Source organism: Lontra canadensis, unplaced genomic scaffold (genome assembly GCF_010015895.1).
Source record: "Lontra canadensis isolate GAN:19392208 unplaced genomic scaffold, GSC_riverotter_1.0 scaffold10, whole genome shotgun sequence".
Classification (NCBI taxonomy): domain Eukaryota; kingdom Metazoa; phylum Chordata; class Mammalia; order Carnivora; family Mustelidae; genus Lontra; species Lontra canadensis.
In genome coordinates this window covers 25,679,127-25,690,063 of record NW_022631004.1, presented here as the reverse complement: position 1 = coordinate 25,690,063, position 10,937 = coordinate 25,679,127, and the positions used below count along the sequence as shown (strand labels likewise).

General features: G+C 40.2%; 1 pseudogene; it reads left to right on the top strand.

The window, feature by feature from the left end:
• The first annotated feature begins 743 nt into the window (after nucleotides 1-743).
• On the top strand, nucleotides 744-10,478 carry LOC116866721 (annotated as a pseudogene).
• The last annotated feature ends 459 nt before the right edge of the window (nucleotides 10,479-10,937 follow it).

Sequence of the window (10,937 nt, the reverse complement as noted above, 5' to 3'; positions counted from 1 at the left end):
CACTGTCTCACACTGATTTGGGTCTGAAGCAGAGCTCAGGTCTTAGGGTGGGACTGTGAAGGCATCAGGACATCTCTCTCTACCAAAAAATTAACAAAATCCCAAATCAAAAACACCAGACAGTGGACTAGGCCAACTTTTGGTTGAGTTGGAGGAGTCCTATCAGTCACATAACTTGCATCTAGAATGTTTTTCTAGAGATACAAAGGTCTAGACAGCAAGAGGGACTCAGAAAACATTATAGAAATCTAGTAGGTATGACTAGACCATTTATTCCTGAGTCTAGAAGGGGCAACAATTCCTATGAATAAGCTTTACTGGAGAGGAATAGAGACTACACCTTACATCTTACGTCCTATACTATTTAGGATTAACACAAATGCTAGTATGAGGCAGATTGATTCTATAGTAGTAACACCAGCAAAATTACTGTGAAGAGCTGGGGTGGCTAAAGGGAGGGAAAATTTGTGAAGACTACAAAGAAAGACAGAAGTCATGTTTTAGAAAGATCAGACTAAATAAGAAATGCAAAATATTCTATAAGAGAGAAAGCTTAGGCTTAGAAAAGCTAAATTTACACCCTGGAACATTACAAAAGTCCAGGCATAGTAATAGAAATTGAGGAGGGTGATGAACATACCAAAAACTACAATTGAATAGAAAGTCTTGCAAGTATCCAATCTAGAGTTTGGGGATAAATGAGTTACTATAGAATTTACCATCCAAATCAGACCATACCGACAATGAAAAGTGGTAATTCCAATAGTCAGGCCAAGACAACAGGAGTAAATGGAGGCTTGTCCCAGGTGAGACGAGAAGTATGGTCACCCCGGGTATAGGATGAAAGCACTAGAAGGATTCTCAGGTTTGCTCAGCTCCTGGGAAATTCCAATCCAGCATACAGGGAAGTAGCATTTTGCATTCACTCACCCTTTGTATGATGTGGGATCACAGGTGTTAAATCACCTAAGTATGTGTTATTTTCTTACTTTTCAGACCCAGGTGAGGTTATAAATAACAACTTCCACCCAGGTCTCAGAGGCAGTGCTGTGAGGGAATATCCAGTCCCTGTAGGAATACCTTGTGTGTGTGGTCCAGCTGATGCCTGGCTTGGGTCCCAGGCAACAGCCAGTGCTAACCTCCAGACATGAGAAAATGATCCCTCAGGTGTTTCAAGCCCTAGGCACTGTCACATTGCAATTGTATGAAAGATTCCAAGCCAGAACTGCCTAACCCAGGCAAATCCCAGAAATGTGAAGGGTAACAATACTTATATACATTGTTTCATAAGGACTGATGTATGTGAGGTACTATGTTATGCAGCAGAGATCACTGGAACAGAGGGTAACCATTCTTCCACCAAATATGTTCCGGAAATTCTGGATACTGTCTTGGCATGTAAGCAGGTATAGTAACATTAAAGTTCCTGAGAAGTCTTTCAGTAAAGAAAGCCTATCTATCATAACAAGTGCATTCAATGACCACTTTGCTTCACCTTTTTTGGTAGAAACAGCTCTTAATATCTGAAAAGATTTTCACAGAGAATATTGAAAAACCTAGCAAAGCTCTATATTTCTACTTGATATTGTAGACGGTTACTGAAATATCTCATTAAAGGCTAAATTCATGCTTTTATGTGCATTGTTACCTTTCTAATTTTGCTAAAATAGATATGTGCAACTGAATAAAAGCTTTTGCTCCAATTCATCAAATACCTGTTATGGACCAGTAAAGATTTTCATTTCAAGAATGGGCTAGCCACCTGGGTGGCTCAACTGATTAAGAATCCAGCTCTTGATTTGGGCTCAGGACAGGATCTCATGTTCATGGGATTGAGCCCTGCACCAGGTTCTGCAATCAGCACAGAATCTGCTTGAGATTCTCTCTCTCCCTCTGCCCCTCCCCCTGCCCATGCTCTCTCTGTCTCTTCTAAATAAATAAATAAATAAAATCTTCAAAAAACAGGCTAGACAGAACCCAGGGTTGATAACACAGATTATTAGGTGAAACAGGACAAAACTCAAGTTTGTGGGTAACCTAAACTCAAAATATCTACGCGGATGTGTCCTGAGTCTCTATCTCTGATCTCAAAATGCCATCTGAAGTTTATCAGAAGTAAAGATTAGTGGACTGAAACATGCTAGAGCAACAGTTAAGAAAATAGAACCCTGATTAATATGTACAGTACATAGGGTCTTCGGAGAAGACGGTGAGCAGTACACAATTCACTCTGATATGAGGGTTTTTAAAAAAAAAATTATTTATTTGAGAGAGAGAAGGAGAGAGTGCAAGCACGGGGAGGGACAGAGGAACAAGCAGGCTTCCTGCAGAGTGAGGAGCTGGATGCAGGCGCTCGATCCCAGGACCCTGAGATCATGACCTAAGCTGAAGTCAGGCACTTAAACAACAGCCACCCAGGTGCCCCTCTAATATCAAGCTTTAACAAGAAATGATAAAGAGAAGTATAAATTAGTCATGACTCACTTTGTAATCTGGTATAGGCCGCACCCTTTTACGTGAAATACGGCAAGCCCTGTCCCTTTCTTCCATACACAACTGGTGGGAACAAATGGCTTTGGAGAAATTTGTTTTGTAATATGAGCTTCTGAATTGTCTAATGCACTTTTTTACACGAGCTTTACCTCTAAATCCTTTATTTATCACACTGTAAGGGGATGCCAACTTCTCTCGGTCTTTGCTGACAAATCTCATTCCCTGGCCCTGGTCCACTTCTGCCTAATTGACAAATGAAAAATGCTATAACTGGGGCAGAGATTTGAAGGAAAAATAAAAGCTCTTGCTTGAAACATACGAAAACTGAGTTTATTTCCTTTTTGGGCATTAACCGATGGTGGGATTTTTTTTTTTTTTTTTTTAAAGTAACTTGGCCTCACTGACCTCAGCTTTCTTAGGAAAATAAGTGGGTTTGGCTCAAAGACTTCCTGAAGAGTCTTCCCACGGAACTATTCTTCAGTAGCTCAGATCCTTGATACATTCAGCAGCACCTCTGTTGAGGTTAACAAGGGTGTGCTGTGGAAAGCAGGTTTGATTTTCACAACTCAGCTTTTTCCTTTCTTGGTTCTATTTTTTCCCTCTCCTTCACCGATTTCCAATTAGCTTCTCACCACACACATTATCAGCTAACTTTGCTTCAGCTGGCAACCCCAGACTTCCCGTCCCTTTTACCCTTTGTTAGTTCTAAAATCTAATGTCTTCTCCTCATTTCCTCACTGGCTTCTTTCTCTCTCAGCCTTCAATCCTGTATCCAGGTTGTTAGCAAATCTAGAACTGTTGCTTATGTCTTTAGACTGCCACTTTCTATCAGGCTATTTCTACTCCTGTACAAGGCTTTGAAATATTATAGCTTCATGACTGATTCTAACATTTACTGAAAATTGACCCTCACTTGTTCTCACTTTAATAAAGGTTGTTTACTAAAATAAATAGTGAAGTATTAATCAAGAAGATCGAGAATATGAATAAGATCATTTGGGGGCCATTTACAAAGTTTTGACAGGTAAACCGAAGATATATTTCCTTAGGTCTCTGGGCCAGTAATTTCATTATGACTTGTTTACACTCATAGACAGTTTTCATCTGCAGATCAGTGATTCACCTAATCACCTTTTCTGCTATAAATTTCCCTACTCCCTGCCACTTAGCGTATTTCCTAGGAATAAGCAATAACAATGTAGAACCTCATAGAGCTCCTTGGATTCTGTGGTTCGTGGTTCATGTTTCATTTTATTTATTCTACTGCTCTGGTGTCATTCACAAGGTATCACTATTCCTGATAAATACCTTTTCTACAGTAAACATGTTCTAAGGTGTGTACCCAGCAGCTAAGGTATATCAAGCAACTTTGGCAATGATTCATTAGGAAATGCATGCTTTAAGATATTTGAGATTGCTTCTGGAAGTTTCTGTGACACAGGAAGATAGTTCAAGACAATATAGGTACATGAAAACTTTCATCTCCCATTTCTGCATTCTCCTTATTTTTCTCCTACAACTGTATCTTTTCTCCTATACATTTTTCTTTCAAGTCCTGGCATGCTTGGTTTTCTTTGCAAATGGAAACTACTTTGGTAAATTTTTGTCTCTACTTTAAAAATTTCTCGTTCTTCCTACGCTAACTTGTCATCTTGCCACTGCTCTTATCTTCCAGGCAGGCTTGTGTACCTTCCAGAATGAGTTTTATCGTTTATAAAACCTGTATCACTTTAACATCTCTTCACCTCATTCAACTACTCCAAGGATAGAATACATCTGTAGCTTTTTTGTAGGCAATCCTCATTCTGTCACTTTCTAGGAGTGGAGAAAGCAGTGGTTAGTTTCTGTAAGTTTCTCACTGTCTTTCGCATGCTCTATTCTACATGCTGCAAGGATATCTTTTTCCTTATAGTCACGCAGCTCTCCACATTTGCATAGACTCCAAACTATTTCTCCATATTCACCTAGAATTTAGCACACATTTAACAGGTTTTCCTCTTTTAAAGCCTAGTTTCCACCATCATCCCACATGATTACAATGTTCAAAAAATGTAACTTACCTCTCAAGTTTCTGGATATTCAGTTGCACTTATCATCTCTTCATAAGAAATGGCTATTTCTTATGCCATTTCCAGAAATAGCTTCATTCTTGACCTGTTCATCTTTCTAAAATTCTTCAGCTTTGAAAAATTTTTAAAAGTTTTGATTTCTTACTTATTTTATAAAATAATAATATTCATTTTAGAAAATTTGAGGAAATCAAAAATACATAAAGAAAATACAAATTATCAGTAAGTTCATGATATTGGTAACTTGCATATTATATACGGACTTCTATAACTAATCATCCATCTATCATCTGTTTATTATCTATCATATGTACGATATCTGGCTGGCTAGTGATCATTGAGCGATGTAGCTATCTATTTATAACTCTTCCTTTTTTTTTTTTTTTAAAGATTTTATTTATTTATTTGACAGACAGAGATCACAAGTAGGCAGAGAGGCAGGCAGAGAGAGAGGAGGAAGCAGGCTCCCTGCCGAGCAGAGAGCCCGATGAGGGGCTCGATCCCAGGACCCTGGGATCATGACCTGAACCGAAGGCAGAGGCTTTAACCCACTGAGCCATCCAGGTGCCCCTATAACTCTTCCTTTTAACACACCAACACACATATACTAATATATGGGCATACATACCTAATTTTGTCTATGTCTATGTGAAGGGACGTAGGGGCCCATTCTGGCCCAACCTGCTAGGAATAAGCATGTACTCTGGAAAATGACTGTGTAGATGAATTTTCTAAAATTGTAATGTTATGTTCCAAGCCAACTTGAGAAAAAGCACAAAATTTCAGACATATTAGCTCTCATAGTCTAAATAGGAGATGTCATTAACTGTCTATAGCTCTTTAGTAATTCCCAACAGTGTGACCAGCAGCAGTGCAGCAACTGCCCTGAAGGATATCCAAGCTACACTGTGTTCTTCAGATCTACTGGGGACTTGGAGTGTCTGAAACAGAAAGATTAGGTCCCTATGCTCATATTGCCATCTTACACTTTGTCTCATTATAGGCAGCTCTCTTTGCATGTTTAAGTATTGTTCCTCTCATGCCTTTCTCTTCCTGTTAACAGAAATTCAAAGAAATACATTTTGGAGGGCGACATATGCCTCCTAAATTGTTTTATATACTTCTCATAAAATTATCTTAACATTCATGCTTGCTTCTTAAACTTGAGAGTACTATTCCATTGCCTTAATTATGCACATATTTTCATCTACTCCAAGATGGTTATTGTATCTATATTCAGCTTGGATGGAAAGATGTCCTTCTCGTTCTGATGTTTCCTAGTATGCAAGTTGATGGAACTGCACTGCAGATTTATGAACCCCAACATCCAACATGGTCCTCAAGTCCCTCACCTAGAGCAGGTTACTTTGTTCTTTTTTTCTTGGAGAAAATACTTGTCAGAGTGTACTGCACTGAATGTAGGAATCAGATGTGTGGCTCGATCTCATGACACTGAGATCATGACCTGAACTGAAATCAAGAGTCAGATGCTTAATTGACTGAGGTACCCAGGGGCCCCTTTTCAGATGTTTCTATATGTGTAACTACTTATAATCAGTAACTCTAGTGTAATTCAGTTATAAGTCCTCACATAAGTGGTCAACTACTATTTGGCAAAAGAACCAAGAATACTCAATGGGAAAAGCTTATCTTCTTCAATAAAGAGTGTTGGGAAAAGTGGATAATCACATGCAGAAGAATGAAGTTGAACCCTTATCCTACACCAGACACAAAAAATTAATTCAAAAAGGATTAAAGACATGTATAAGACCTAAAACCATAAAACTTCTAGAAGAAAACATAGGAACAAGTTCATTAACATTGGTCCTGGTGATGACTTTTTGGATGTGACACCAAAAGCACCATCAACAAAAGCAAAAATAAATAAGTTGGACTACAACAAACTAAAAAACTGCTGCATAACAAAATAAGCAATCAATGTTGTTGGTTTGTAACCTCCTCAGGAGCTTCCTGGGTCTAATCAGAAACAGGTCCCTGAACATGGAGGGCAGGAAGAGACCAAAGAAAGAGGCAGCCCCCTCCATTTTGGTAGGTGGTGGCAGTTTTAAGAAGTAAAGCGAACTTGCATACAAGTCTTCTCTGGGGTAGCAACAGGACAAGTGGACCTTTGCACCTCCTCCCAAAATCATGAAAGTCATCTTTTCGATGACATCCCCCAACACTCCACCCCTTGCAACCAGCTCTTACAATCTCACATGCCCTCCTCTTCTGCCATAGACCCTGAGTGGTCAACAAGGGGTTTCACTCACATAGAAGTGTCTCTTTTGATGGCTACCTGGCTGCACAGGAGACAGTTGTTATAGCCACAAATCAGGCACATGCCAGAGGAAACAGATTAGACTACGATTCCCAAAATCAGTGACAACTTTTTCCATTCAGAGCCCCAAGACCTGGACTATTGCTTTATCAAGTTCCCTAAACTGAGGGTTGTATCACTCAGGGTGTTTACTTGTGTCCTTGTGTGACTTAATAAAGAGGATACAATAGCAGATTCGTGAGGTATGAGCACACAACATTCTGTCAGGATTATGGTACAGATGTTTTCTTGAAAGGGAGTAATAATGTTTTAGGGTCTTCATTTTGAAAGACAGCTTTTCTCATGAGAGACATTTTGGTGTTCTTTAAAGACAGGTTTTGTTGGCTATCAGCTAAGGCTCGCTTGGAGAATTTAGTAAAGGATTCAATGTGTGCTATACCATCCTCAGGCCAATTGAGGATACAAAGATAGCTGCCAAATTATTGTACAAGTGGAAAATTGTGTCCACCTAACCTTGGAAAGAGGGAGGTTGGTAGTTTTAGGAACCTGACCTGGTTTTACATACCATACATGTTAGGTGTATTATATCATCTGGTGTAAAGAGATGGACTGGGGTGGGATATGCCACACCAGGACCCCCACCTTTCTCCCCTCTTTCAATGGTGCATGCTCCATTTCAGGTATAACATTTAAATAGGTCCATCTTGAATAAGGACAATGAGATCCTAGTGGAGATCGAGTAGTTCCCCTTCACCCTAGGTGTGAAATAACTCACCCATCACAGCAAGATGTCCCATTGTAAATTCCACTGTGCTCTCAGTAGTATAACATGTTGATCTATGGTGAGAATAAGGAAAATGGGTGTTTCCCATGACTTCCATACTTTCACGGTATTGGGTGCCTCAGCATGGGTCCTCTGTCGGGCATATGGGAGAATAGGACCTACTTGTTGATCACTCAAATGTATTAAAGCCTATGACAGTACTTCAGTCTACCTGGCCAAGGTGGTTTTATGTGTTAATAATTTAATCTGCTGCTTTAACTTTCCGTTTTTCTTTCCTACCAACCCTTTTGCTGTGGTTAATATGGTAGATGAAACCACCATTCAACGTCATGTTCTTTTGCTCAGTCTTGCCTGCCATGACTTTTGAAATGTCTTTCCTAAGGACTGCCTTGTCTATGAGGGTATCTATAGGTTTTATTTCATTATTTTAACCACCTAATGGTGACAGTCTGGTTTGCACATTAATAGGGAAAGCTTAAGTTGGGCTAGATATAGTGTCCATACAAACCAAGGCATATTTAAAACCCTTACTCAGGGAGAGGAGTTCAATATAATCAATCTAAGGCACTAAGGCAGCCACAAGCTCCTTGACGAAAGTTACGTTATGCATGTTTCAGGTATCTGTCAGTGGGCTGTAAGCTGCAGGGAGATTTAATTTAAGCTATATTTCTCTTGCTTTTGTTCTCCTCATCATTGTGGCCACTGATTGACCTGTGAGCTGAACCCAGACACTTGGAGGCTCCTAACTCCCTCCCTTGTCCTTAGAATATGGGTTACACTTGCCTTTCCTGATCCCATAGACTACTCCAAGTACATAGCCTTGAGATAGTGATGTGGTGTGGAGAACACCTGCATGGTACATATGACTGACCCCAGTTAGGGCCCCTTCATAAACTTTTAAGACTGGAGGGCAGGTGCATCCTTTTGTCTTTAAAATAGTAATTACCCCAAAACTCATAGGAGAAAACTTGCATTGTTTCTCTGCCTCTTAAAGTTGTAAATCTTTTCTTGTCTTTGAAGTATAAACAACCCAGAATATAACAAAAACACTGCCCACAGAGACTAAAGCAAAAGAAGGGGGCGGTGAGACCTCTTAAAATACAGACCACTGTAGAAGAATTTACAAATTTCATCAGCATCATTTTGATGACTCCCCTCAACAAAATAAAACCTGCAGGAGACACCTGGGTGGCTCAGTTCATTAAGCATCCAACTCTTGATTTCAGCTCAGGTCATGATCTCAGGGTTGTGAGATTAAGCCCCAATATATTCTCTTATGATTCTCCCCCTGCTCCTCCATTCTTTCTCTCTCTTTACCTCTCTTAATAACAACACCACAAAAAGACAACCTACAGAATGGGAGAAAATGATTACAAATCATATAAGGGGTTAATAGCCAAAACACATAAGGGACTCATACAACTCAGTAGCAAAAACCACACAATAGAATTAAAATGGGCAAAGGGCCTGAGTAGACATTTTCCAAAGAAATGGCCATTAAGTACATGAAAACATGCTCAGCATCACTAATCATTAAGAAATGCAAATCCAAAGGACAACATGATATCACCTCACATTTGTTAGAATGACTATCATAAAAAAGACAAGAGATAATAAGTACTAGTGAATATGTGGACTGTACAGCAGCTGTGGGAATGTAAACTGGTGCAGCCGCTAAGGAAAATAGTATGGAGGTTCCTCAGAAAATTAAAAAGAGAACTCTCCAGCAATCCCAGCAATCCCACTCCTTCGAGGTATTTATTTGAAGGAATCAAAATCAGAATCTTGGGACATCTGTACTCCCATGTTCATTGAAACCTTATTCACAATAGCCAATGTATGGAGACAACCTAAATGTCCACTGATAGATGAATGGGCAAAGAAAATTTTGTATATTCATATAATATAGTAGTTATCAGCCTTTAAAAAAAGAAGGAAATTCTGCTTTTTATGACAACATGGGTGGACCTGGAAATGGTTAAGTAAAATAATTTAGACACAGAAAGACAAATACAATATAATTTATTTACATGTAGAATCTAAAATAGACTTACAGAAGCAGAGAGTAGAATGTTGGTACTGGAGTGAGGAGAGGGAAAACAAAGGTAGATGGCCAAAGGATGCCAAGTTTAAATTATGTAAGGTAAATAAATTTTAGAAATCTACTATACAGAACAGTGCTGACAACTAACAATGCTGTATTGTATACTTAAAGTTCACTAAAAGGCTAGATCTTACGTTGTGTTCTTACTACATAAAATAATAATAACAATAATGATGATAATAAGGGGGCCTTTCTTGGGTGGAGGTGAGAGTGGAGAGTGAGCCCCGAAGGCCTGGAGCACAGGGCAAGAGTACAAAGTGGTGGGGTGCTGCCTGCTCCCTCCCAAACGCCACACTCTGCCCCTCCATCGAATGTGAATCTTTGCACCTCATCATGTCGCCAAGTCCTGCTTCTGGTACTTTGTGTCTCAGCTGAAGAATATGAAGTCTTCAGGGGAAATTGTGTACTGTGGACAGATATTCCAGAAGTCCCTCTTGCAGGCAAAGAACCTCACCTGGCTGCGCTAGGACTCCCTCAGGGTCACCCACGCACGGACGGGGGCGCCCGGAACCGCCCACGGCAGGGGCCAACCGCAGTGCTACCCAGACTTGGACATCCTGCACCACATCCGGGGTGCACTCCATCCAGATGGGGGAGGCGGAGGACTTTCCAGCCAGCAAGGGCGGTGTAGCAGCAGTCAAGAGGTTCCACGACTCCAAGATCAAGTTCCCGGGGCCCCACTGAATCCTGCCCGGCCAGCACCAGCCATGTTTCACCACCAAGAGTCCCAACACTTTCTTTCAGATGTAGAGCCTCCCTGTCCAAAAAAACTCGTTGGGAAAACAAAAAACAAAACAAAACAAAACAACCAAACCAAGCCAAAAAACCATACTGCTACTAATAAAGGGGGTGGGAAGAAATTTTAGGAGGAGTTAGATATGTTGAAGGCCTTTATTATGGTGATGATTTCACATGTGTATACTTATATCCAAATTCATAACTTGCATACATTAAATATGTACAGTTTTTCACAGGTCAGTCATATCTCAATAAAGTGCTTTTTTAAAAAAGTCTACTGATTTATGGGTGCCTGGGTGGTTCAGTCAGTTAAGCAGCTACCTTCAGCACAGGTTACAGTCTCAGGGTTCTGGGATGGAGCCTTGCATGGGGCTTTCTGCTCAGCAGGGGAGCCTGCTTCTCCCTTTCCCTCTGCCTGCCCCTAGGCCTACTTGTGCTCTCTCTCTTTCTCTCTCTATTAAATAAATAAAT